The sequence below is a fragment of the Cygnus olor genome, chromosome 1 (assembly GCF_009769625.2).
Source record: "Cygnus olor isolate bCygOlo1 chromosome 1, bCygOlo1.pri.v2, whole genome shotgun sequence".
NCBI classification, from domain to species: Eukaryota; Metazoa; Chordata; class Aves; order Anseriformes; family Anatidae; genus Cygnus; species Cygnus olor.
Genome location: NC_049169.1, coordinates 28,548,335 through 28,564,377, shown reverse-complemented (window position 1 = coordinate 28,564,377; position 16,043 = coordinate 28,548,335).

Genomic DNA, 16,043 nt, shown 5'->3' with positions numbered 1-16,043 from the left:
TTATAAAATCTGTTATATGATCAAAGTAAGATGCCAGTCTTTTCTATTGTGATCATCCAGGAAAATCCAATTTGCCTCATATTGCACTTTCTGTTTGTACACACATTATTAATTATCAATATTTGTTCTTTTATTCTAGTAGTATGTAAACTTAAAATCAATATAAGATTTCTTCAGATATTAGATTTTTTATTTATTTTTTTTTTTGGTGATGTACAGTATGTGCTGCTCTGCAACCAAGCAGTAGCCATGTAGGTTTATTTAGAATATGTTATTAACTGTTTCAGTTATCATCTCTTCAAAACTATAAGAAATTACTCAACCCTTGCATCAAAGGAGTGTTAACTATTGTTGTAAATACTTTCATCATGTTTTGGGCAATCTGTTCTCCAAATCCTCATCTTCATTGCCAGTCTTGTTTTTCCCCCTCTTTCTACACTCTTATTTTTACCAAAATGCATTGACTGGCATAGTATGACATAACTAAACACTGCCTTTATTAGCTGTATTTTTCTCCATTCAGTACCTGGAAATTCTAGAGCAACCCATAGTTACACAGGGTTTCTCACTGGAAATTCTGGTAGTCTTTTTTTTTTTTTTTTATTTCTTATAACATTCTGAATATTCCTAACCATGTTCAAACACTACTCTGAGTTGAGTCTGACTCCCATGAATACTCATGAGAAGGGTTTTTTTCATCTTACGCTTTTCCTTACTTAAAAATATTTAGATTCAATAAAATTCTGTATTATATTTTATCTCTTTTTGTTTCTTTACAATCTTTTACATCATGACTTTAACCAAAAGTCCCAAAATCTGTATTATATTAACAAATAAAAATCAAACTATCACAGGTACAAACTAGCACTAGACCATGTATTTATTACAATTTAATGGAAAATTTTTCATGGTGTGCCAGCTTTCTTATGTCTCCATGACTTTGTCAGTTACAGCCAGAGAGATTTGTTGGTGTTTTACCTCACTCAAGCTGCACTTCTCCTTGTTTCTCCAATGCTGAGTCATTGTTCTGTTAATGCTTAGTCTCAAGCCAAAATTCTGTCTGTTCATCATAAACTTATTTTGTTTCATGAATTAACTGGTAAATAGGGTTCTTTCAGTGAATATAACTGTCTCACAATGTGAATGTAAGCAGAGAAGCCTGGTAGAACCATTCAGCTTTAAAATATATTCACTGTTTCTGGGGGAAAAAATCAGCAACAAAACTAGATTGGTCTTTCTCTACTGTTCATTCGGTATTAAAACCATGCTCCTATCTGTCCCTAAATGTCAGAGACAGAAACTAATGAACACATGAATAAATTACAAAATCACACACCTTATTTTATGCTCTCCCACTGTACCATTTTGAATTAGAAACAAACTTTATATCATTAACCTATTTCATTTTGTAGAATTAGTTCTCTAACACATAGAAAACATTAAGGAAATATTTCTTAAATTTTCAAAACTAATTTCCAAGCTAATATGAAAGTTATTACTTGAAGCTTAATATTATCATATGTACCTGTAAAGGTTGGTCAATTACAAGTTACCCATAAACCCTTTTTTGTTATTTTAACATCATAAATAGTAATCTGGCATTAAATATTTGTGATCTGGGCCAGTAACCTTTTTCTGTCTCATAGGACTTTTTTTAATTAAACTATATCTTTGTCCCATGTCTATAATCCTCTCTTTGACATTTTATATACAAGACACCTTGCTGCAAAAAGGTCAAGCAGTACAGTTATAAATGGAAAAGAGATTAAAAGTATTCTCAAGCCACAGTGATCTAAAAGAGAGTTAAATATGGAGTGTTCTTCACAGGCTTCCTTAGATGAGTTAAGAGGAAACCCTGTTGGCAGATTTTTATTATAAGAGCAGCAAAGCAAATGAAAATTATTTGTCAAGAAAAAAAAAAAAAAAAGAATAATGCACAATTTTAATTTGCATATTGGAATAATTATTTCTAAAAGAATCCTATCGGGTTTTCTCCCCATAAAACTTTTGTGTAGACCAATGAGAAACGTGGCTTATATGTTTATATAATTTTTCCTTCTAACATACTTTCATTATAAGAATAACAACCCAAACAACTGCAGTAACATCTTGCTATGGTTAATTGCTTCTCCTTCTTCTTCCTCTTCTTCTTCTTCTTCTTTCTCTTCTTCTTCTTCTTCTTCTTTTTCCTTTTTTTTTTTTTTTTTATTTTTCTGCAAAAGAAACATAATGGAAATAAAGCACTTCTTCCTGAAAAATCTATGATAAATTCAGGAATGGGAAATAGCAAGAGATATTACAGGAGCTGGTGTAAGTCAGCAAGGGTAGTTATAAAGTACTGTAAGTAAATATATCCATAGTACAAGTGACTGGCTTCTTTATTTTCACCAGAACATTAAGCAGAAACTGAAGGAACATTTTTTCCCTAATATCCTGCAGCTGGCATATTACGACCTCAACTTGTTCAATCTATGCCACACTGGAATAGTTTTAATAGTGAACACGGGTAGAACTAAACAATACATTACTTGTAATGTCTTAAGTAACCTAGCAAAGCATGGTACCCAATTGCTGAAATGCTGTTGTGTATCTTTTAGGGTCTACTTTGTTATCCCCAAGAGGCCAAACCTTGATCTGAAAACTCTTTACTGCTGATTTCTATCTATCAGTTTTGTACAGTCCAGTGAAAGAAGGATGTTTTATTCTAACTCTGTCATCAGAACATCTGTTGTTTGGATGCAAATGACAGAGACAGCATGCTTTACAATGACCCCAGTTCTCCATTTCACTTTCTGATGATCTGTAAGTATGTGTGTTTTCAAATGGTACACTGATTGACTTCAGTACTAAAGAGGGTTTTTTTTACACTATCTACTTAAGACCGTCTCAGTTATCTGACTTAGGTGTGACACAGAACACCTAAATTCAGGAGCTGAGTTCCCTGTAGTCTCTGCAAAGAGAGACAGACTCCTCCAGACAGTTATTCAGGGTGCCTAAATTAGTTAAGTTACGATGAGGATATCCAAAACATCTCAGTGCAGTCATAGTATTTGCAGGAACAAAAAAACAACAACGAAAAAAAACCAGAGTCAATACAGTTGTATTACAGACCTAAATTTACATGAGAGTGCTAGGATTCAAAATCTTAAACATAAGATGATCTTAATCCTGTTGTTTCTTTTTTTTTTTTTTTCCTTTCTGCCATTTTAATCTTTGTCTGTCCTAAATAAAAGGTTGTTTACTGTTTCCAATTTCTTTCAGCTGCTAGGAGGTTGTATAAAGCAACCGAACTGTTGGTATCCAACAAATCCAGCGTCTGTGCAAAGAAATTAGACACCCTGTTTGTAGAACATCATATCTGACAGGGCTAGATTAGCAGCCCTGAGCCTGTTGACTCAGTCTTATTAGATTTGTGTGCTAACGAAATAAACATTCAAAAGAGAATCCATAGCAATTTATAAGGTTCAAACTTGCTAGCAGTGCAAAGGCAAACTGTAACAAATATGTGAAGGTCAACTATACATTAATGTGAAGAAGTAGCATGATAAACACACACATTCAGTTCCAGCTTCATTACGCATGTGAAGACCTATCTGCTTATTTGTGTACAGAGCTTTCTGTTGCCTTTTCAGCTGTTCAGAATAAAAGCAAGCTTGTGATGGTCACATTCCACATATCTCTAAGGCAGTTTTCACTAGATGAAGGCTCTCCATTACAAAGGGATTACTTCAGAGCTTGGGATTTGAGCTTGGCATGCTATGAGACCCCACACCTCTCCACCCCCATTTCATCTCTTTATCACTTAACATGATCTGGCAGTTCTGTAACTCATGATTTTAAGCAGCTTCCACAAAACATACATTAAAACAAACACTATTTATTATTTTTGTATTATACAACGTATGTTTCCACTAGAAAAGAGAAGTCTATTTTAACCATATTCTTGACATTGCAATGGACCAGAATTGTTTTAAACCAATAAGTCCATCCACCTGAGAACAGGCTGAGAACAGTTTGACTGAAGTCAACTGGAGACAGTGTCAGGAAGTAGAAGTGTATGGCTGGGACCAAGGAGGAAGGAGACAGCATTCTACTGAATTGGCTCAATAGTGACACACACCTTTTCCCTTTGACTTTCTTCTGCTCATGGTTCAGTTGCATAAACATAATTCTGTGTTGGTATTTCTGACACATAAGGAGTCTCACCTGTCCTCTATCTTCCACTCCTAAAGGTCTCAAATCTGTGTCATGCCTGCCAGTCCCATATAGATGTCTCAGATATCCATGGGGTATCTCTAACGGCACTCTGTTTTGGCAAATGAGTTGAATCCCACGGTTTATTACTGGGGTTTATGTACACAGACCATGCATCAACAGCTACATATAGATAACTACTTCCAGGCACCTCAATCTCAATCTGAATCCCATCCTGAAAGCTCAGCTTATTTCTTAAACATAGGTGTCTACTACCATTTTGGCGATCACAGAGTATCTCAGATATCTAGCATAGGATGCGTGAAAGAGACCTGTGGCCTCTTTCAGTGACAGCTTGAGGCAGAGCACATTACAACAGGATGTAGCATTAGAGATAGCATTAGGTGCTAATATTTAGGTGAGTCAAGTCCTGGGCAGTTCAGTTACAAAAAGGCTGTCTGAAAGAAATTGTCCCAGTATATAGCAGCCTACACACATTTCTCAAGGTTTTCTTTTTCTTCTTCATTTTTTTTAATTAAATATTTTGGGCATCTCTTTCCCTGAGCTCCATGCCCTCATATGAGTGAATGTCCCCAGTTTTCCAGTCTGCATCAAATTCCTGCAGCACCAGCCTGCAGGCCCTCATCTCCCTTTGGAGGTATGTAATGCAAATCTATCTGTTGGTGAGCTGTGGCCAATGAGCTGGCAGGAAAACACCTTTCCACCTCAGAATCCAGGAAATCTGGCCCTCTCCTTTTTTGTTTGTGGTCTTTGAAAGGAAACATTCTGCTGTCACATGGTTTCAAAAGAGGACATTGAGAAAATGCAAAGTAAAAAGCATAGACTTCATGACGTACTCCTCAGGCTTCAAGGATATACTACACACTGCCAAGGATGTCCACCTTGACAGATGAGAATCAGCAATTTAGAACTAGAAATATAAAAATGTTGCAGGAAGCACAATAAGGAAACAAAGAGTATATTAGTTTCTTAATCACTGCTCTGTCTTATTTGAAACCAAGGAATGTAAGAAACTGCATGTTTTTCCCTCCATGGAATTCGAACTATATTGCATATGAGATAAAAATGACTTTCCCATTCACATCAATATTCATACCCTAGTGTATGGCTTTAAACAGATTTTTTCATTGCATCTGTCTACAGAGCAAACTAGTCTTTATGTATGTTCTTCAATTAACTTTATGTGGAGCTGACTCCATTAACATGTAAATGAAAAAGTCACTCTGGCCTGGTCTACAATTATCTGCCCTAGAAAGTTTCACTGGCATATTTGGTTACAATTATGAAGAAATCTTGCCTTCAACAAAAACATCCAAATTTACAAAAGCCTTAATATAGTACAGTTAAATTAAGAACTAGTTCAGTTTATTTTTGTCTTCCCTCTTGGAATGTAGCAGCACCTCATTAGTTATGTGACTACGGTAACAATTTAAAGGATATTTGTCTATACCTCACCAGCTCAGCAACAAAAAGAATAATCCATAAATGTAACAAAGACACAATTCTTCCTTTTAAACATTAGCAAAAACTATCAAGGTTCACTTCTTGTCAACATTGAAGTTGTTAGGATGTCAAAAGCTGTATTTCTCCAACTCCACTGCTGTCAATAATCATTGTAGGAATTATAGTTACTGCTTTACTAAACAGTATTTCCAATTTTAACAGTGATTACAGTAAGCAAGTTAGCACCTGACAAAACTTATTTATAGTTCTGCTAACGAAAAAAAGAAAAAAAGCCATAAAGTGCTGGATTTAGATGCAAATCACTTCCTTGAAGCAATCTAGCAATCTACTTCTTTCACAGGTGATCATAGGTTATGAGAGAACTTGGGATACAGAATTATTTGTGAATTCTTTTCTGTCTAGTAATTCACTGTATATAGCTTTGTACATTATCGCTGATTATTTAATGCCTATCTTCATTACTCTACATAATTTTCACAATAGTTTCTTTCTGTAACTGTCTTCAATATTTTAATATCGCTAGAAAACTAAAAGTTCTCCCAAAATTGTTATTTCTTTCATGGAAGAAACGCCAAAGACAAGTTAGCCTTTAGCTAACTGCAGTAGTGAGGTAAAATGAGAACATTATGGATGTTTGGCTTGAAGAATTTTCCTGGTATTTTTGCTTGCTTTTTTGGGACTACCCTATTTCTACAAACTAAATAGTGACCTTTGCCCTCCTTCAATGGCTTTGTTCTTGCAAGTTGCATTTTATTTTTAAATATAAATCTGCAGCTCTGCAGAAGCTCTGCTGCCTTCCAGTACAGCACATCCCCTGTAGGTCCTGAGGACTGAATAATTGCCTCATGCTCTCCAGAAATGCCTATGTCTCCAGAAATGCCTATGGGAAGTGCTGGGCTGTCCCACACATTGCCATAACGATTCCTGGTGTTTTTTTTTTAAGTGATTGTAATACAGAACTCCTGGCCTCTACAAAATGAGAATTTGCCTGGGAAAATTGACAACATCCCTCGCAGCTCACTGATGAATTTAGGTATGTTAATCTCAAGTCCCCTGGACAACCTGCCCAAGGAGTATTCATTAACCACGTTCCATCTTCCAAACATTTTTTGATATATGACAGAAGGGTTTTTTTGTTCTCAGTGTGCTGCTGTTAGTATTTGGCAACAATCTTTACCAAGGGACATTGTCAGAAGTTTTTAGAAGTCAAGGTAAATTGTATCTGCCTGTATTCCTAGCTATATCTCTGTGGCTTCCTTCCTGGAATTCAGTAAGGTTGGAAAAATAAAAAATTACACCCCAAGAAGCTGTGAAACCAATTTAAAAATGTATCACATATTTATAGCACTAGTACCCAGGTAATTTTAAAACATCCTTTAATGGGTGGTTATGGAAATGGTTTTGGACAATTTCAGTGGTACTAAAACACAGTTCCCTTTTCTATAATTCCCAAGGTCATCCTTTGTTCTTTCTTTCTTTAGACAAAAATCAATCCTCAGGAATGACTTCTGGTATTAGAGGTATATTATGTATTTTAGTTAGTAGTTCAGCTACTTTTTTGTTTTTCCCTTTCAAAACTCTCAAATGAATACTGTCCAGCCCCAGGGATTTTCTACCATTAACTTTATCTAGTTTCTCTAATGCCTCATCTTCAGAGGCCACTCTTTGACAATGCTTCATCTGTAAAAATTAACCTTGAGTTAGGAATGTCTGCCTCATCCTCATTAGTGAAGACTGATTACAAAGAATTCATGTAATTTCTCCACAATCCCTTCATCCTTTTTAATTACAACTTTAGTGGTCCAGTTGACCTAGACACTTATTTAGTGTGTTCTTCCTGATACAGTTAAAGAATTTCTTACTGTTGGCTTTAATTTGATTTTACTATTAGCCTTTTCAAAAAACTTTTAATTGAAAATAATAATTAATTCTGTAAAAAAATTGTTTTTTCCTCATAAGAAATCTAAAGGCTTATAACAAGATTGATATCTGTTTTTCAATTTGCATAATGTGAACTTCCTCATGAGGAGTGTTAAGCCAGAAAACCAGCAGATGCTAAGGAATATTGCCTACAATGTTGTCTGTTATTCAGGTAAATATTAGGCAGAATTCTGGGATCTGCAAAACACCACTTGGAAGAAAAGGATTCTTTCTGTCCACATCATCTCCAGCAAGAAGTGTCAGCGTTAGGAAACACGTGCTGGATCTCAGCTGGCACTGGGTACCACTTGTGGATCATTCTGTAAAAATTGTCCTTGTCTAAGTGTGTACCCTTTTTCTTTGAGTTTGTGTACTATAATCAAAGATGAGAAAATTTTACTCCATTTAGTTGTTTTATATCCACTGGTAATTTTTAATTATTTTACCAGAGGAGATGGCCTAAGTGGTATCTGTACAGATATCTGTACTTCTTCATACCTGACAGGTTTTTAGAGAGAAATTCTGCATTGTTAATAGAAGTTGCATGAGGGGAAATAAAACATCTTTCATCTACACCTAACTATCACAGGGCATTCTGAATAAAGATTTTTTTCCCACCTTAAATTGTATATTACACAGCATTTCTGAGAAATCCACTTTCCCAAGCCATTTTCACTTTCTGTCAATTGCACATCCTTCAGTAAGGTTTCATAATATTCTATAATACCTCTTAACTGAGCAATACAAAAAATATAGCTTTGGTATTCCAGTACTTTCCACTTGAGGAAGTGGAACGCTGAGACATTCATCTTTGCTCACTTACACTTTCAGAAGTTCAGTAATAACTTGTCAAGTCTCTAAACACACACAGAGACACACACAGACACACAAAGCAGAAGTGTTGGTAGTAATAACAAGTCTACCTATTCAAGAAAATTTCATCTCTACTTATTCTGCAAGGGCTTTCATTATTTAAGAATAGTTGTATATAACTATATTCTCTCTCTCTCCCTCTCTATCTTTTTGTAAATATTTAATTAATTCATACATATATATTTTTTACTATTAAAAATTACCTTTCCCAGGAATGCATATTTGGAAATTTTTGATTTATCCTAAATAATTAAAAATCCAGGAAGTAAGTAAACTGAATTTTCACCTGGAAATTTGTTTTTAAGAAAACTCAGCCTTAAAGAAAAAGCAACACATCTACTGCAGAGAAAACTTTAATATTATATTCCAATATATTATATTTTATTATATTTTTTATATTCCAATTTTGATGTGTCCTGTCTGCTAATCTTTCATAATATTGTGCTGTTCTCTGTATATCTATCTTTAACCTCATATTAATCACACTGTAAATCTATTCCTTAGTGCTTAGTAAACTGTCTGATCAACAGCTTTATATTAGCCATCTAAATATTCATTGGTAGATGAAGAAAAGTATGATTCTGCATGCTGATTGGAGTTTTGCTTGGAAGTATGTTGCTTCCATACTGAGTTTGTGTCCTAACTCAACTGTGTAAGGAAACCAAGAGCTTGCCCTCCTGCCCTTTCCATTCTCCAGCCTAGAAATTTAATCCCCAACATAACAGAAGATTTCTCTAAGGATGACACGTACATTAGCAAAGTGGTGTCTATTGCTGAAAAAAATTCACTGCTGTTTCAAGCAGTACCTCATAGAAATAGGTATTCTTTGATTGCCTTTTTTATTGCTTATTTTTAAATATTCAGGCTAATAACAAAATGCCATACAAGCATAAGCAAACAAACTTGGCTGAGGCAATACAGTTTCTGAAGACAACTATCTGTATTAGTAGGGCTGTATTGATGATAGCCAAACCAGCTAATTGAGAGCTAGCAGGAACATAGTTGGTTACACATTATACTGCATTTTATCCTGCAGTTCTTGTGATTTTTTTTCTTTATACATTACATACAACTTTCTTATGCTGATGTTTTAACTGTTGCTAAATGGTTTGTTAGCAGCTTTAAGAATAAATTATTGAGATTCTTCTCTTCTTAATCTTATTCAGGCTGTTTCTTCTCTATTGTATCATAAGTGGAAACATCTCTGTGTTTGGGATTAGAGCATTCATGCATTCTTATGTGTGAATTTACCTACACATTTACTTACAATTTACCTGTTAAAAGAAAACAACATAGTAACACGTTCAAGCTTTATTTAAAATTGCAATTTGATTTCCAGCTGTTGAGATGCCAAGAAACTAGAGGTTAAACAGATCACAGAGACCTGCAAAGGGACTTGACCCAAATTCAAACCTGTGTGACTGAAGGCAGCTTCCACTGGTGATAAATAGCACAGTAGCCCACTTCAGTGTCTATTATCATAACTCAGAACAGTCTTCATTAATGCGGGAAAATGGCTTACATTTCCCACTAAGGTGAGGGCAGTATTGACTTCAGGTCTTTCACACCCTCAGTGAATGCTCCATCAACAAGGCTGTTCCTTAAAACAAGAAGCTATAGTAATGACAGGTTTTATGCAGAAGAGTGAGTCCATATCAGCTGCTAGAAGGAATGTGCATGGGACCTGAACTTCAGCAGAAAGTCATAGACTCCATGTCCCTGTGTGATAGGACACACACCTAACATTTGAACTAGCTTCAGAAGAACCCAAAACATTCATGGGATTGTTCTTACACCCTTAGCTCTTTCCTGATTGGCATCTCACCCAGAAGATGAAAATGCAATTGAGCTGACCTTTTAGACCTTTTAGAACTGGAGTTCCAGACTTCTTGTTAGTTGGGGTCCAATTCTGCCACTGCTTTGAGCAGCACCTTATTGCACACAGAGAACTGCTGAATTCAGTGTGACTAATTGTGCACTAAAATACTAATCAGGTTGAATAATGGCAGCAGAATAGGGCCCTCGGTAATAAGAATTAATCATACCAGATCTTTGAAACTGATTTTTTATTGTACAGCTGAGCTGACAGAACAGATGAAAGCAAAAGAGACAATACTCAGGAGCATAGTTACTGATAAATAATTACAACAAGGACATTATAATTATTTAATTAAAATTTGTGCATGGGGAGAGATTATGAGTCTTTCAGCTTTCTGCCTCATTTAGATGATACTAGTCATTAACCAATTTTGCTGTAGTCAGCTACTAAATGTCCACACAGCCTGCCTTATTTTTTAAACATCTTCAATCAGCAAAACTGGCTGCATGCACTGTGCAATGCTACTGAAGAAAGAAGTGCCAAACTTTCTAATATAATTAAAGGCAGTCTTGAGTTTTTAAAGGAAACTTGTATTTTAATTAATCAAGGCCATCAAATAAACAGGAGCAGTAGAGTGTTTCTCTCTGCTTCTGAAGTTATTAATTACAGAACCACACAGAGATCACTGCAGAGTTCACAATGACCCTGTAATTTTTCCTACTGGAATTATTTTGTTCCTTTCTTCCTTCATTTTCTCCTAGCTTTTGTCTGGGAACGTAAACTTCATAGACAAATAATGTGACAGAACAGTGATATCTACACTACAGTAGGAAACGCTTTCAAGATCACTTTCCCCAGCAATTTCTTCACATCTACTAATTTTCTACTTTGAGTCTGCCTTTAGGAACTTTTTCCCAGCGTGTCTTTCTGCAACTTGCCTCCTGAATTTGCACCCTTAAAGCCAGCATTTTGCAACCAGCTGTATCTTTCTGTTTTCCAACTGGCAGATATTTTATTTTTTCTTATGTTTTCCCTCAGTTTCCAGCTGGTAGGTATTCTAACACCTCTAATGTTTTCCCTCAGTTTTCAGCTTCCCATTGCCAAACAGATGGCATGTTCTCACATTTACACAACAAATCCTAATGTTCTTTCAGTTACACCAGTACACAATAGGAATGACACTACTGAATCTGAGAGAGTTCAGGCTCTGTAAAATAGGTATTTGCAATGGGAAAAAATGAGGCCTACAAACATAAGGAGATATGAATATAAAAAATACACAGCATTTATTGTGACTGAAAAAATTTAACTTGAATAAAAGAAAACAAGCATTTCAGAAATTGATATATAAATACTATAGAACAGTATCATCTTGTAGGCTTTTTGAAACACTATGTTGCATTTTATAGCATTTCTTCAACGTTTTCTATTTTCCTTCTCTTCTAACAGACTTTATAGTAACTAATTATATACTCTGAAAATGCAGTATCATTGAAATGGAACCATTTAATTCTGTGGGGCAAAAAAGTGCTCAAGGTCAATGTGTGCAATTATTTTGGATTTTCAGTGGGAGCAGAACATCCAGACCAAAACCAACAGAAGCCCTCAGCCAGCTGACTGTGGAATTTTAGATGGAATCATCCCACACAGGCAACTTTGGCTTCCTGGCTGAAAACCTAAGACGCTAATATAAAAAGTAACAAAAAAATGAGAATGTGAATCAAAAAAGAAAAAAAAGTTAAATTTCTTGGATCAGGGCCCTCTTAATAATGACTAACCAATAGGCATGAAATATAACATTTTCCCTCTAAAATAAACAAGGTGAGAAATAAAGCAAAAAATATTACTGTAACGATGAGCTGCCATAAATTCCAGTGTCATGAAAACAGAAAACAGATTTTCAAATTTACTCCCTCATCTGTATTTCAATAATAACTGCTCTGCAATAATCAACAATCAGTAACAATTGATAGTAATCAAAAACAATAGTATTTATGCAAGTGATATTAAAGTGATAAAACCTCTTCAGTTTTTTGCTCTGTTCTCAAAGTATTTTCTCATTAGGATGTTTGCAATGCTTACATACCACCTGAAGCCCCACTTCCCCTTTCCTTTCATGAAGAAACTAGGCTACATATGAAAAACATTGATCAGAACAGATAGCAATTCTCCAACTTTTTTTCTATCCTCCCTGCAGGGACAAAATTAGTTTTTATTGTACTCAGCACTTCTCTAGAATAATGCATGAACCATCTCCTTTAACAGTTTGAGTATTAAATACAAGTGTGGAAGACAGCTCTCATTTACTCTGAGATCACAGTTTCTTAAGAACTAACTACCCTTTACAGCTTCTGAACCAACCAAAAAAAATCATGTCTACTTTCCTCTGAAACAAATGTTTATTAATTATTAAGTTTTAAATCAGTATTTATCAACTTCCATTTTTACATTTGCAACACAGAATGATCAAACCTAAGAATCTTCTCTAAAAATAAGATAATAAGATCCTATTCTGAGGACCAGGCTGCTAAGGGAGCAGGGAGTTCTGTGGTTGTGCAGTCTGGCACGTCTAAACTCAAATTGTTTTATGACAATTTAATTCTGTCTCTTGAACATCTTGTTTCATAACACTAGAGGACTGAGTGCCAATAAATTATACTGTGACTTTTTTTCTTTCTCAAATTTTACCAATTCCTTTGAATAGAAATCTTCACCACATAGTGGTCATTTTAAGGTACATCCTAAATTAAGTTCAGTGATTAATCCTATCTGGACCATGTGATTTACTTTCTGCTGACATTTGTAATTTTTTTGCTAAGAATGAAGATTTGACATTTATTTATAAAGGAAATTTATATATAGTTTAGATCATGGCTTTTGATACCTGGACTAAATTAAGTCCTTTTCAATGATGTTCCATCCAGTCTTCCCACTGCGTGAATTTAATGCAGATAAAACTATGATGACAGCAGTGGAAGAACTGGTGTATGAATTAGAATGGACACTTTTTGTCCATGCTATGCAGCACTCTCCTAGGACACAGAGTTGGTTTGGAGGATACCATGGGCCATTTTCAAAAGCTTTATATTTAAGATCCTCAGGGAAATGTTGAAGAAGAACGACTACAGTGTTTCAGACTGTGCGTTCACCATTTATCTATCTGTATTGATGGAAGATACCAATTCATTCATTCATGCAAAATTTATTTTTCTGAACTTTATTTTAGGTATACAAGCCCTTAGATATTGTGATGTTTTTCTCTTTCAAAACACCTTAGGAAACAATAGTGACATGTGCCTTTAAAAAAAAAAAAAAAAACTAGGCATTCATAATTTAAATTCACACCATGTCCTAAGGAAGCACATATTAATCAAGCTATGACAGAGGGCAGGGGAACATTTTGATTCTGTCTGTGTAGACTGGTTATATATTCTTGGAGCCAGAAAAGTGTGACTTCATGTGTGTGTGACTTAGTGGTTAGGACACTAAGCGCCCAAGGGCATTAGAGCCTGACATTAAGGATGGAGAAGACTGTTCTAATGAATATTTTGCCTAAAGATACCTGACAATCCAATGGTTGTGAAAGTGTCATGGGAAATGTAAGCTTACATCCTCTTAGACAAAGCTGAATGTGTTTCCCACATGGCAAATGACTACTGAAACCACTGAGCTTTTGGCAAGACCACTTCAAGCTGGATTTTTTTCAGACCAATTCATTAGATTTGATCTAACAATCTTTAAGATCATTGTCTGAAGACAAAGTGAATGTAGAATCATTCATGGGCCAGGAATGAAAGAGCTGTCAGTCTGTGTAGCACTGAGCTGCACCTGGCCATGGTCAGCAGCAGAACAGCAGTCATATAGGAAATTTTGCTGGAGAAAATGCTGATGCTTACTATTTTGATGCCTCTCAGGTTTTTGAGCAGACTAGAGGGTAAAGAGAAAGGAGACCCAAAGCCTCATTTTGGCTTTCGTTTTTTAAGCCCTACCCACAGTTCTTTTTCTGATCTGGCCATTAAAATCTTTGCTTTAAAAAGGTGAATATATGTAGTAGTATTGGTGAGTAACTTGACTAGAAAACAAACACAATGAGACATTTTGCAGGAAAATTATCATTCTTGCATGAGCAGCTGAAACAGTTACAAAAGTAATCAGCCATGTTTGCTGCCAATAAGTAATTGACAGGCAAGTATTTCATAGTTTATTTTAATTCAGAAATACATCATATTTAATTCAAACTCACAAAGATCACAAATTTGTTCTTTTTATAGTAGACCAGCAGTGGCAATGACAGGCTGGGATATGGCTGGTGATGATATGCTACCTCATCTGCCAGTTTCCCAGCTGTTCCAAACCATTAAGCCTTGCATACCCAAAAGTCCTCTCCACTTTACTGTAGTGAACTTGCTCTTGAATGTTCTGGTTTTCTCAATGTGTGTGTTTTAGTTCTCATGATTTAAAGTACTCCTTGTATGCAGATGAGGTTCAAATTTCTTTCCCAGTTTTCTCTGAGGACATTGTGCCTCATAACCATTTCCTGCTCTTTATGTGAAGTATCTATTGGAATGCCTGAGAAACATGCTAAGATAAATAAAAATGATATTTTTAAGTTCAGATGCTACTCTGAGGTCTTTTCCTTTGAGGTGCACTCCAAATTTATTTCTTGTTTCCCCTGTTGGCAGGGTAGACAACATGCCCATCCAAGTCAATCATTTACCCATCAAGCCATCACTTCTGTGTGAACTAGTGCATCTCCTTTGCAACAGCAGTCATACAGGTGATTTGAGACAGAGACATGAGACAGAGACAGTATACAAGAAAGTGCCTCACTATAAGGATCCAAAATCCCATGATACAGAGCTGCTAAGACCCTAACTGAGTAACCAAAATCTGGACTTTGTAGTACTGTGGCCATGTGAAGGTATGGCTCTGCATAGCCTGCTCATGGAACACGTTAAATTTGGCCCACTTCCTGAGCTGCTTTCATCAGATGCAGCATAGATGAAGCCTTTGCATCATGCTCGCGCCCTGTGTAAGAAAAGTGTAGGGCACTTTTCTCCTTCGATTTATTGCATTCCTTAGGTGGGTTTGCTTTATATTTTTGCTAATGCTCTGTTGTCTCATTTGAAAATACACAAGTGTCCAATGAGATCGCAGCCCTATTGGGCACCAATCCAAAGCAATATCAAGCCTCCCGTTAGCTTCCCAGCTGGGAATGCCACAGTAATTAAAACTAGTCACACATACAAGATGAGTGGATAAGAGTGAGAGAAAAGCTAAAGAAAATGAATTAATGGGAAGTGAAAAAGTACAGCTAGATAGTGAAAATTAAATACAGAAAAAAATGATCTTCCTTATGAAGCTTGGCAGCAAGACAGTGACCAGAAAACACACAAATTATGCAAGTGGTATTCAAGCACTACAATTAGAGGCTGGCAGCGTTAGTGATGAACTGCATGTGCTTGACCAGCTGGCTTCAAGGACCTCTGAACTCCAGACGGAACATTCAAGGGCTATGTAAACTGAGGGAGAGATCAAGGAACAATATCAAAAGGATGTTCCCCAATACTGTTCCCTGTGCCTTAATACCTGCATGCTGAAGTCCCAAGGTGGTTGCTTAAAACAGGAATCTTCTACTGCTGGATTAGACCTATTAGTATGGGCTTTCTTCATTCTGCTGGAGCATATTTTAGTCTACTTCTGACTTTATCAGTCCCACTGAATATACAGAAGATGAGAAAACACCAGAGAA